The sequence below is a fragment of the Lepisma saccharinum genome, chromosome 20 (genome assembly GCF_977018435.1).
Source record: "Lepisma saccharinum chromosome 20, izLepSacc3.1, whole genome shotgun sequence".
Classification (NCBI taxonomy): Eukaryota; Metazoa; Arthropoda; class Insecta; order Zygentoma; family Lepismatidae; genus Lepisma; species Lepisma saccharinum.
Genome location: NC_139248.1, coordinates 69,935,128 through 69,948,595, shown reverse-complemented (window position 1 = coordinate 69,948,595; position 13,468 = coordinate 69,935,128). Strand labels below are relative to the sequence as shown.

Genomic DNA, 13,468 nt, shown 5'->3' with positions numbered 1-13,468 from the left:
TTATAATTGGGTCTAAAATTTCATCCCGACCTATCTCCTTTACAAAATAGTTTTCCTGTAATTATTGTGCGTGTTTAACACAAGCGGCCCATTGTTCTTGTGTTACATTGTCATTTCAACGTCCACAATATTGAATGTACTGTTTCTATTGACAACCTGACGCTTTACTTGAGCCCACACAAGCTCAATTGCATTGTACTGACAATGGTATGGCGGCAGTCGTATAATCTGATGCCCCCTTTCATTAGCACGTTGATCGAGCTCATATATTTTGTCCTGATTTTTAAAAGGCAGAACACGTAATAATTCTGCTTTAGTTTCTGTTAAAAAGAGAGAGGAGAGAGAGAGGGAAGAGGGGGGAGGGAGGGGAGGGGGTGTGAAAAAATTATTCCACGTTGCTGTAACCATTGTTGAGTGTTAGTTTTGCGAGTAGAGGTGTTCGGAATTTTGTTAACTATTACGGAATGATAACTTGTATTATCAATAATAATTATGCTTCCTTCTTCCAAGTAATTAATGAACCTGTTCAGAAACCAGTCTTTAAATGTATAAGCTGTCATTTCATTGTGATAATCTGATCGAAATACCCACTTACTCTCTGGTAAGAATCCCGTTTTCGCTGAACAAACATGACACACGATAAGACTGCTACCTTTCCCTACGGGTACCTTTAACCCACCATTTCTTGAGGTATCTTGTGAAATACTTTTTAATGTGTGGTTTTGATTTACCCATGTCTCATCAAGGTAAAAGATTTGTCTCGAATCACAAGACACTCGAATTTCGTGCATTGTACGAAGGAATTTTATCCTTGACGTAACAATGTCACTTCTCTCCATCAGAAATTTAAGACCGTCGTTGGTTTTCCTGTACTTGAAGCCTAATTGTTTCAATATTCTCAAGGTGGAAGTTGTAGAGCCTTTTAAGATATTTTGTCCCGTAAAGAGTAAGTTACCTTTTTGGCAGTAGGAAATTCGCCACGATCGTAAAATTCAAAGACGGTTCTACGAACTACGTCTTTTTCAAAGTCATCTAAGTTTCTCGTTCTTTTCGGTACGTTAATGTGCTTTCTAGGTGATTGAAACATTGGAGCAGGCCCCGATCCATATGGTTTTGTCCCCGAACATATCCGAGAAACTGTAGCTTGATTCACACCACACGCTTGAGCTGTTAGAGCCTGGCACTTTTTAAAGTCAATTTTACTTCTCTCTTCTTCACTCGAACATTTTTTTTTCAAAAAATGTACACCTGAAAAATCACCTGTCGTGCCTGGCTTCGAACAACACTGTATTTTTTCTCTCTTCTCTCGCTACCACTACCACTTGGTTTACTCAATGACATGCTGCACACACCCACTAAACACACGGAAAAAAACGAGCAGTGGCGGTATCCTCTTCGTCAACTTCTACCATCAGCGGGAACGAATTTACCCTGTTCCCTTCGCTAATCGGAAAGTTTCGGAATGCAGCAGGAACGAAGGGAGAACAAAAACGATACAATGCAAATACGTTTATAATAACATTGCTTCTACAGAGGGAACGGTATAAGCTACAATCACGCTTGTTTTTCGTACATACTCGCAAATTCAATATCTTTCAATCTGTTGAACTATTGACACTTGAAATAATCTATTTATATCCGAGCGGCAGGTACACGATTCAGTAGCGAGGTGAAACAGGTTCTGAACTAGGCAACGCCGCACGTCTGTGATTCGCTGGTGCTGTTCAGCCTTTCAAGGCCATATGCAGGAGATTTGACGCGCACTCTAGCATCGATGGTCCACGCATACATATCTTGTGACTGACAGTACTTGCTGAATGTCCATCGCAAACTGGGCAATGGAGCAACGTGCCAACATTAAATTCTCTTTCAAATTGGTTAAAAGTAAATCAGAGGTTTCAAATGATTCAGCGTGCCATTGATGAAAATGTCCAAAAAGTGGCACAGAGATTGTATGCAAGGATCATTGCGCATCAGCAAGGCTTATCGAGGATCTCACTGGAATTCCGAAGTCCACAGTCCAGGTCACTAACCCAAAATTTGTAAGTCCACAGTCCAGGTCACTAACCCAAAATTTGTGCAAACTGAAAGTCTTGTGCGCAGTTTGTGCCCACACATGCGCGCACGCGCATGCACACACACACGGGGTGTGACTGAAAATAACATTGCAGAGTGGAACACTGCAAAGACATGAAACAAGCAGCTGATGTGGATCAAGGATTCATGTGCAAGCAGTGGAACAGGTGATGAATACGAACCACTCACAAAGTGAGAGCTTAAAGTGGAAGGGTCCAGGCTCTCCCAAACCGAAGAAATTAGGTGCATGTAGAAGGGCCGAATGAAACCTCTGCTCATTTTTTATTCTGCTCACAGTGTTCTTAGATTCCAAGGAAGAGGGTCACAATGAACGCTGAGTATTACATGGGCATTTTGCATCATCTATTGGCCAGGATTCGTACAGTTTGGCCTGAATATCGGGATTGTGTTTGTTGCATGACAATGCACCCGTGCACAAGAGCAGGGTGGTATGCCAGTTTTCGTGCACAGGAGCAGGTTGGTACGCCAGTTTTTGGCCCAAAAAAAAAAAAAGGCGAGTCAACAAGGGATAGTGGAGCTCAATCACACCCACCCCCTCCATATTCTCCAGATTTAGCTCCATGCGACTTCTGGCTATTTCCAAAACTGAAATTTGCGTTGAAACAAAGGAGTTTGTTTTGACACCATTCCAGACATCCAAAAAGCTTCGACTGCGATTTTGGAGGCAATTTCGAAAAATGATTACCAAGACTGCTTCACAACGTTCTACAACCGCTTCAGTGCATGTATTGACTCACAAGGTGTATATTTTGAATAAACGTTATTGTAAACTACCAGTCCACAACGTCTTGTCTTTCATTTCTTATTAGTTACCTTTCTCACTGGATGTTCTGTGTGTGGTGTGTATACTCAGTGCAGTATTTCAAAAAAATTCAGTTTCGGAGGGGAGTTCTGGTTACTATCAAAGCAGCACAAACACATTTCATAACATCAAATTCAATTTAAAAAAACTAAGAAAATAATTTCCATTAATGTGATTTAATACCCAACCCCCAAGAGTTTTTCAGCCAAACACATCTGGGCGATTTTCAAATGAAAATAATTATCTATTGATTGTCTATTCTCTGGTAACAAAGACTTTCCAAAGAATTTCCATCTGGCAAACTTCAAGAATAGGGGTAGGAGCAATTGCTACTTTGGCATGCAATGTAAATTTGACATTATCCATTGTCTAGCATTTTAAACTATTTCTAGCACAACATATAGGCGTGGACTAATTTATTTCGGTGTTCCTTAAGGAAAGTCTACATTGTATTATTATCCATTTGGCTTATCTTCGATGATGCACTGTAGGATAAGATTCTCCAAAAACCAATATTTGTCTACCTTACTCCACAAGAACAACTTCTCAATGATCTTTGATAAAACAGTTTATAAATCCCACAGAGCTGTTCCATAATGCATTCGCATTTATTTTTCTTGTGGTTGCAGCTGCAATCATCTTACGTATAAACCTAAGCTTAGACTCTGGGAAGTGGTAGATTTCAGGAGAGCAGCTCAAGATTTATAAAATAAAAAAACACCCCACTGTTTTGGGACTGTGTTTTGGGAGGGTGGGAATGGAGCAGGCATCTCATGAAAAAAAATATTTTTTTTTTTTTCCATTTATGATATTTTCATTCCGTGGCACAGGAACGTTGTTCATTGTTACCCTGCCCCTGTGTCAGGGCAACAGTGTTTCTTTTTCTTATTGAAATAATTATTAATATGTTAATTAATTGTGTAAATCAATTTATTATACATTTTTAGGTTCGTATTATTCCATGTATAAATACCATGTAGCTCTCTGTTCTTGCTTCGTGTTTCAAACGATCAAAAGAAAGGCGGGCTTAAAAATTTTGAAAGAAGGGCCGTTGGCAACAGACACCAAACAAACATATAAACTCCCAGATGAGAGTGAGGGAGGTCGGCTGTTGGAACTGAGACTTGGAAGGGAGAGGCTGTTTTTGCTTCGGTCAGCTAGGGGCTGCTGTAAGAGATTGCATTGCCGGGCAAGCTAGTGCCTTGGTGTCCAGTTTACAGGTAAAGATAGCTTGTACTGGATGTTATTTTGAAGTAATTACGGTGCGCCGGGCCACCTAGTGCCTTGTCACCGTGGAGGTTGAGAAATGTACATGTCGGGCGACCTCGCGCCTGTTCAGACGTTTCTTGGAGTAACGCGAGTCTACCTTGTGACAAGCGTACTCCCGATGTAATTCATGAAATGTAAAGCATCCAGATACAAACAATAGAGATTTCCAACATCAAAATTAGAGTTTTGGCCCGATAATTAGAGAAATGAACGTTCGGATAAGACATGTATATACTTCAATTTTACTTTAATTAAACTATAGAAAATATCCAAAATTTCAGTTTTTAATTTCACAGATGCTGGACAAGGTAAATTATCCCCCTATAGCAATAAGGTTTTGCAAAGGTTATCCGGTGTCTCTTGTAGTTCATTATATAATTATGTTGACTTGTAGCAACCCACATGCAAAGAAAGATACCCCTAGACAAATCTAAGCCGAGTACGAAGTGCATCAAACCTCGAGTGCGGAGGTAAAGTGTGGGGGGGGCAAGGCTAGTAACATCATTTGGGGAGGAATTTTGGGGGGCTTACAAAATTGAGCCCCCTCCCACCAAACCACCCACACACACACACAGACAGACACAGACATATATATATATATATACTATTCAGGTATAGTGTGAAGGCATGAGAAATTCATTTTAGGAGTGTGAGTAAGATCCCCCTTCCTATCTTAAAGAGTTATCCCAAACAGCAATAATCATCTCCCACCCACTGAACATACCAGGTATCCAAAAAAAAGTTCATGCTGTATTTTGCAGTGAGAAATAAAGACTAATTTCTGGCAATGTATTTTATTCACCAAATTAGCTCCTTCAGCTTCAATTACATGTTCCCAATGAGATACAAGCTTATAAATCCCACATTTTGTAAAGTTCTGGTGGTCCCTAGAAGCAAAAAAAATTGTCACATGACCTGCCTGACATCATCTGTTTTGGAACTGTTGCTCACGCAAATGGTTATCCATGGCCGAACATAAGTGACAGTCGGATGGGGCATGGGGCAATGTCCGGGGAGAAAGGAGGATGAGGTAAAATTTCCCAAGCAGTGTGTTTATTACCTCCTTGGTCGCTTTCGCCATATGAGGTCTATCATCTTGGGAAGAAGGATCACTCCTTTCCTGTTGCAAGTCCTGGCTGCTTCGGACACAGTGCAGGGTTGATGAATGTTTTGTTTGGGGGTCAATGCAACAGAACCAGGGGACGACCAATGATGTTTTCTTTTGCGGTTACTGTGTAACACCCATTTCTTGTCCCATATCAATATCTGGTCCAGGAATGGGGCTTTCTTGTGGCGTGACAGCAATGATGCGCAAATGGTGAGCCGCTGGAGTTTGTTTTCCTCGGACAAAACGTGAGGAACCCACTTACTGAGCTTCCAAGTCTTCCCAAGGTTGTGGAGACGCAATCTAATGGTTTCCTCCGATACTCCAAAACCTTGTGCAAGTTCTTTGCAAGTTTGCGGTGGATCACGATCTATGGTCTCCTTCAGCAGGGCTTCGTCGATAGTGACGGGGCCTCCAGCTCGACTGCCACTTTCGCATTATGCGCTTACTCACTGATGCCTCTCCAAACGCAGAGCATATCTTTCGAGCAGCGGCTGCAACATTGCTGCCCAATTTGAACTCACAATAAAGACTGCCGTAAAATGTCCTTTGACACTGACATGTTCCCTTCAGAATTGTAGTTTCTACCCAACTGCTGTCTATGCAACAGACATGCCTCTCTACTCGGCACTGACTGACCTGCTGGAAATGTAAACTTCTGACGTCATCCAGACAGGGTGTCCCAACACATGACGCTTGAATTTTCACTTTTCGTTCCAGCGGCATAAACTTTTTTTTGATACCTGGTAGAAACCATACTATTGCACATATACTTTCATAGTTGCACTCCAGTTCAGTTCATTTTAAAGTACCGTATCTACATATAAATATATCTAAACATGCCTTCATGGCGGCACGCTTAACGGCCACCTGGAAAGTTATGGAAACAGCTAGCTTTGAAATTACTTCTGGAAACGGCTAGCTTTGAAATTACTTCAAGTTCTCCGAATTATAGTTACAATTACATTCAAAGCAAGCACATTAATTGTCACCGGGGGGGGGGGGGTTGGAAATATTGTCCTCCTGCATCCACTCGTTTTTTGGCATGGTTTTAGGAAATTTGTGGGCTGAGCCTGGAGCTTTGTTTCAAATTTTATGCAATAATAAGCTAACGATTTGCCACAAAATACCTTTCCTTGTTCCTTGGCCAGATAATGTAGGAGTGTTTAAAAATAGTTTCATGACATTTCTGAGTGGTATTCATTGATTGATTAAGTTCCTGTTTTAAGTCCACTTTATGCACAGTAAGGCTAATCAGGACTACCTACAGATTTAAAGTGGGATCCGAACCACTGTGCCTCCACTGGGTATGGAACCTGGGACCCCCGGATCACAAGGCGACAATGTTACCACTGCACCATTGAGGAGGAGCGTAGAGGTAATGTCGTCGCCTTGTAATCAAGAAGTCCCGGGTTTGATACCCGGTGGAGGCACATGACACAATGGTTCGGATCCCACTTTAAAAACTGTAGGTTCAGTCCCGATTAGCCTTATTGTACATAAAGTGGACTTAAAACAACAAACTTTATTACATCAATATTGATTACAGCCTGGAAAAAAAAATTGTTCCTAAAATTTTCTTGCTCTCCTCATTGTTCTCTGTAATGCATTGTAAATTAACAGAACTACTATGTGCCTGAGTGAGTGGTATTCGTGTTTCACAGGTATAGTGTTCTTTTGTGACTTACAAGTCACAAGTGTTTATTTTTGAAGATAACTTTTTCAGTGTCTAATCCATGAAAGTAATGAAAAATGTTCAGTACGTTAAGTTTGATTTGATTTATTTTACTTCTAGTTTTGCACCACTTTTTGCTAATTTGCGAAGGTGGACACGAGCGATATGAAATTGATGAATGAACACTCGCAAACATCCATGCCCAGGGCAGGAATCGAATCTGGGACTCCTGGCATCGTAGGGGGATGTGCAGAATGATAGTACCTTTTTGCCTGCTTATTTAGAGTTTTTAGTGCCTATCAATCCTCATTCTGTTTGTAAGCCCTTACCTATTTAACCCCCCTTAGATTTGTAATAGTGATGACCGTGGATGGTGTACATTATACAGGACACTGAAAAGTCTCGTAAAAATAATGTAACATTTTGAAAACTGTTAGTAATTAAACCAGCCTACAATACTTCTAAGAAAATTAAATTTGGAAAAGGCTAGATATCCCTTTTCATAACTAGTTCACAAAATTTTGCAGGATAGAGAGTTTCTTTCAAAGAAAATTAAATTTTGAAAAGACTTTATATCCTTTTTTTTTCAAAGAGTTCAACAATGGACGATAGGTGCCATTTCTGTTCGGAAAGGAGAGAAAGTCACAATTTTTTATGAAAATGTGATAAAAGAATAGTTTCTTTTCAAATAACAGAAAATTTAGAAAGATAGGCCAGATATCCTTATTCAAAATAATTTCACAACGGAAGTGAGGTTCGATTGTTCCCTGTAAATGGAACCTTGCTTCGCTACACTAATATTAATCGTGGATCAATTACCCACCACTAACATTACCCATACTTCCTTACAGAAATTTTTAACACTCTCGTTCTCAATTTGATCACAAGGTTTTGCACAGTCACACCTGGGAATTCTATTTCTGTGTGGCCCCACACCTGGGAATTCTATTGAAAATAGTCTCTGAACATCCCTTCAAGAATTTGTAATCAGTTACAAATCATACATAAAAAAAGTTTCGTTGTATCGATTGATTGTTGAGTTGGTGTTTTAAGTCCTACAGCTGAAAGTGGTATCTGAACCAGTATGCGCCTCCACCGGGAAACGAACCCAGGGCCCCTTGATTACAATGTGCCATCGGGGAGGACCTACGTTTTGTTGTAATGTGTGCGTATGTGCCACTATTAAAAGTATAGCAGAACACAAATAACACTTGGAACACTATACGCTTAATAAACACTGTATAAAACAATAGAAAATCGCAAGAGCACTAAACACGTGCCCACATTCAAAATATGACAACTGCGATAGCAAAGTTACTGAAATGGAATGGAGTTAAGAAAGAAAGGCTGAACAGAGGACCTTGTATAATTAGGTGTACCTAATGACACTCTTCAAGCACTGAAAGTACTATCATTACAAATACAAAAACCAACTCCTTCGGATTTCTGAGCAAGTAAAAAGAACCATACCCTCGAAAGGGGAAAATATGAAGAGCCGGCCAAGGTTTCTTTTCGTATGTAGTGGTATTACATGGTATTAAATGCAGATACATGTGTGCAGTGGGGTACACAGAGAGGGCTGAAGGGGCTACAGTCTAATACAGAGAAAATGAACATTTTTCCAAAAAAAATCAGCGACGAACTCTGAAAAACCAGAGTAAATGCAAACTTGCCTTAAAATGAACCCCCCTCCTTATTCAGAGTGGAAAGTTTTTAATTTACTCTGTATGCCAAAGCAGCTTTGCAGTATCCACCTTCACAATTCCAGTCCTCCCGAAAAAAAAATTATGCGTACGCCAGTGCATGCAACATTAATTTCTCGTTCATGTCGAAAAGTGAACTTTCAATTAAGCAAAAGCATGTGCGCATCACAGTTAAAGATTTTCGCAACTACAAAGTGTATAAACTCCATTTTCCTGTCATATGACTCACCTATATGAACTTCACTTTATTTGCAAGATATCAGGATGCTCGAACTGGCATTATGATTTTTCGTGCTTTCATATAGCATGTGATAAATTTGATAAATGTCACTCCTCCTTCAAAGTGTAGATACTATGTAACCATTATTATTTTATTAATTTGATTTTACTTGCATAACACAACACAATGGTGGTGTTGGATTCTCATTAGATTCCTTTGTGCATAAAAATCTTGCAAGCTGGAAACTAAGAGGGAAATCATTATGAAGCATGATTTATAAAGGGCTCCCTTAATCAGTTCTGCAGAGAGGATCAAAGCTGTTGGTACATATTAATCATCCATTAACATTATCGACCTGTGAATATCACGTAGATAAAGTCCCTATTAGCCTATTTATGTTAAACTTTATATTCTTTGGCAATCTGGAACGGTCATTATCGAAATATTGCTATTTGATGTTGCTCGAAGTTTTTTTTTTGTTCGTTGGGAGTTTCAAGATATCATCCCTTTTCTGTTACTGATCTCTTTGGGGGGAGGGGGCAACTGCCTCTGTGTACCCTGCTTATGTTTGCCAATGCGACACCCTAAATTAAAACTTTTCCCCTCTAGGATTGACCTGTATCGTTGGCAATGGTGAGTCCGATTCAAAGGGCAAGGACACCTGTGGATGTCCAAGGGAGCCGGACACTTGTACGTGACATAGCACGCTACGATGCCAGAGATCCGGGTTTGAATCTCAACCTGGGCATAGATGTTATTGGGAGGGGCATAGATGTTATTGGGAGTGTCCCTTCACCAATTTCATCATGATCTGTTATTGGGAGTGTCCCTTCACCAATTTCATCATGATCATCACTCACTCATCATCATCTTTGAGATTAGCCAAAAGTGGCAGAAATGCGAAGTAAAATAAACCAAATCAATCAATCAAACATTCACATCTCACTCAAAGACCTTCTGATTCAAATCCAAAATTTACCAGTATCCACACGTAAATGTGAAAGCAGGTTCAATGCCATAAATGTAACCTTCACTGATTACATATATCCTTTAGAAGTTTTAAACTACTTTCCACAGTGCATAAAATGGACTTAAACCAAAATCAGTCAATCACTCAGAAAAATTTGCAAGAAATTGGACAAGTCTACGTATTAAAGTGGCATTGACAAGCCAACTGGCAAACCATAGAACCTCACGTTGCCATAGACCCTCCAGTAAGTCTAATTTATCTCGTGCATTCATCTCACTAATGTAATTTTCTTAGTTTGAATAAGAGTTTACCTTAAAAATTGAGTGTTACGTTCGATATAAAAATTTGATTTTAAGCAATTAATATCAAATTCTAAGTATACCTAATACAAGGTAAAAATAAGTCCTCCCTATCTGATAAAATCACATATTGCACCCCGGTTTCATGCCTAAGAAACATTTAATTTCACCTGGGAATTATATCGCCATGAGAGTAATCTAGAATTGTCCCAGTCTCGTCTCATCGTGTGGTGAGCTACTTCTCGTTTTTGTTTGTGCTCATTCTTATCTCTGTTTTGACTTAGAAATTATTGAAACTTATTCTATATTCACTTCATGCTCAGATGAGCTAATCGGAACTGGATCTACAGTTTAAAGTGGAATCCAAAGCACTGTGCATGTGGGAGCCTTTGTTTACAAGGCAAGATATCTAGCCCTGGCCAACTGAATGTTTAGGATGAACAACACTTACATTGTGTCACCACTCAAAAGCTTCACAAAGTACAATAGCCTATGTCATGAAAATTGAAAACTTTTCGTAATGACATTTTTCTGCTTTACATCTAGTTTCGTTTCGGAGGTGCGAACAGTTGAAATACGGAATTTTATCCTGAATAGATGAATGACACCTGGCATCACAGGCTCGCAACTGTCAAATGGATAAACTTTGCAAAGTAAACAAAATATAAGACTTATTTGAAAAAGACAATAACATATACGCTTGGCATGTCTCGCTTTGATCTTACACTGACAAGAGATTTATTCTAGTCTCATCACAAAATTTGAGAGGAAACAAGACTTTTTCTTGTCTCTGTACAATCTCCATTTTTTAAAACATTTTAATATACAAGTTCGAGTATAGTTTCAAGTATAGCTTTCCGAACACCCTCTTACAAAGTTTTGAAAAATTCATATAGGCTACTCTTCTGATGAAGATTTGTATCTTTTCTTTGAATCGACACAACCACTTCTTTAGAAACACGTACCGCCTTACGCAAAGGAGAACTAGTCTCTGAGCATGGAGCATGATTTTCTGAGAGTACTCTTTACCTGATTCCATCGTCCACACACATTTCAAACAATCTCCTTAAAAAGGTTTCCAAGAACACAGGTCAATGAACTAACTAGTAGCACAATGTAGTAGAATAAGTTTTCAATTGTTCAAATTTCTGTGGTAATAAAGATAATGCTTTTGCCTCATAGCATCAGGGTAGGGTGCTTTAGGTTATAAACAATATAAATATTTTAATTGAGCGAATTGAAAATAGGTTCTTTTAGCAGTAGGGCCTTGGATCCGTCAAATTATCTCAGGGGGTACAATTGGATTTAGGGTGTACAATGTACCCCTGTAACAGCCGTTCCTGTGCCGCCACTATTTTCATTCGTTTCATGGTAGCTTCTACATATTTTTACGACACAGGCACTCCACCCCTTGTATAGACGCCTAGGATGGCACATTCCAAGAGATTGCCTTTTCTCTCCTCTTTGCTAATGCAGAGGAAGAAAATTGTTCAACTGAAAACGAGAGAGAAGGTGTATTCTCTCAAAAGTTAACACTGCATGATACCATTGTCACGAACATTCGGAAAATCTCATTTGTTCCCTGCAAGTGTCATTTGCCTATCTGAATGAACGAAAACATGTGAAATATTAAAGAAAATTTCTTTGCCTTCCAGATAGTTATTACAATGCTCCAGTTTGACCCTAAATATTGCCAACCAATGACGAAATCTCTCAAAAATTATGAAAAATGCTAAAACACCAAACAATTGTCTTCATTTAAACAATTATTTCACAATACACAGAGCCAATCTTTCATCCTTCATTTAAAGAATATTCAAAATCATCAATTACCTTGCCCCATTATACGTATTAACTAATTATCCACACAAATTATCTCCAGCCAAAATTTTTCCCACCATGCCTGTCAAAGGTTTGGTTTTTCACATCTTCAAATAAAAATTTACTTTGCTATTTATATTGTTACTATCCGGTACAAACAAGTCTGGTTCCATCAAATTAAACTTATCGACAATTATCTTTCATTTTTCCGCGAAATTTGCTAATTAAAATTAGATTTGCTAGATTTTGGCCTAAGGGTGTTGAGGTAGGTATCATACCTTCCATAGACAAACTTTCTCTCCCCTCTCTCCAGGAATTCACTTTTTTTATGCAGTAAAATAAAAAGAATCTGGTTATATTTTAATATAGTACTACCACTTAGGAGAAAAGGCTCCACAGTTCTCAAAATTCGGAAGCGTTTCATGAGAGAGCAAATGTCCAGTGGGTGGATCCTAAAGTTACAGTTGGAAGGGGCGAATTTCAGTTTGTGTTGGTTACCACCTCCCCTCACCGTTGATAATCAACTCTAGCCTACAGTTACACTGTCTTATATAAACAATATATGGTTTTGTTAGCATGAACCAAGTATGTTGTATAGAGATTAGCTAATTTTCTTTTGTCAAAAATACAGCCAGGGTTGGAAATAAGTGGTTAGTGGTTATTGTTACATGTAGTCATTATCACAATTTCTCCAATAGTCACGGTAAACTGACCGAACAGATACGAGAAATAAAATGAATAAACAAGAGGGAAAAAATCCTATTTTCTGGATGGATCTTTGATTCGATCCCCTTTAGAGGCATATTGCAGAGTGGTTCGAATCCAAATTTAAAGTTTAGGTCCAGTTCGGATGAGTCTATCGTGAGCAAAAATTGGACTTGAAAGAAAAAATTGTCTCAGGCCTCGAACTTTGTGATAAAAACAGTACAGGCATAATATTATTTCCAAAAACCTGGCGGTTAGGAGGAGCCATCGCCCCTATCGCCCTAAACCTGGATCCACCTCGCATGCACGCCTGCAGATGTCACGAAGCTGTGTAAAGTTTATCAAATACATTTTAAGGTGCTAATTGCATGTAATAAATTGGTGGCTCGGGTAGACTGATCAAGGTTATCATGAGCGATTGTTTGCAATAGTATCATCACCATGCACTAAGTTTACACATTTCGGTTACCTATGTTAATAAAAATTACTGCTTTCAGGAAAATCGCGCTTGAGCAGAAAACATAGTGCAGGAAAAATAACAAACACAGCTTCATTGGACATCATTCTGTTCATCTAAGTGAAGTGAATTAGGAAGAAAGAAAAAAAAAAAGCCCCTTACAAGGGTGTGCAAATGACGACAGGAATCGCAAAGTACAATTTTTTAATTTTTGATATTACAGGACCTCTTAAAATAGGATTGCCGATCCTATAGGGGTGGAAAACTAAAAAGTTATCGCCTCTACACAATAATTTTCATCCCGAGGTTCAACAATCTTCTCTCTTGGAGGTGGCTGAAGTTTCT

General features: G+C 39.1%; 1 protein-coding gene across 1 annotated transcript in view; it reads right to left on the bottom strand.

Annotated features, from left to right (window-relative positions):
- Window positions 1-13,468, bottom strand: part of BicC (protein bicaudal C) — a 188,832-nt gene that overhangs the window by 43,469 nt on the left and 131,895 nt on the right. The gene's annotated exons all lie outside the window — the stretch shown is intronic.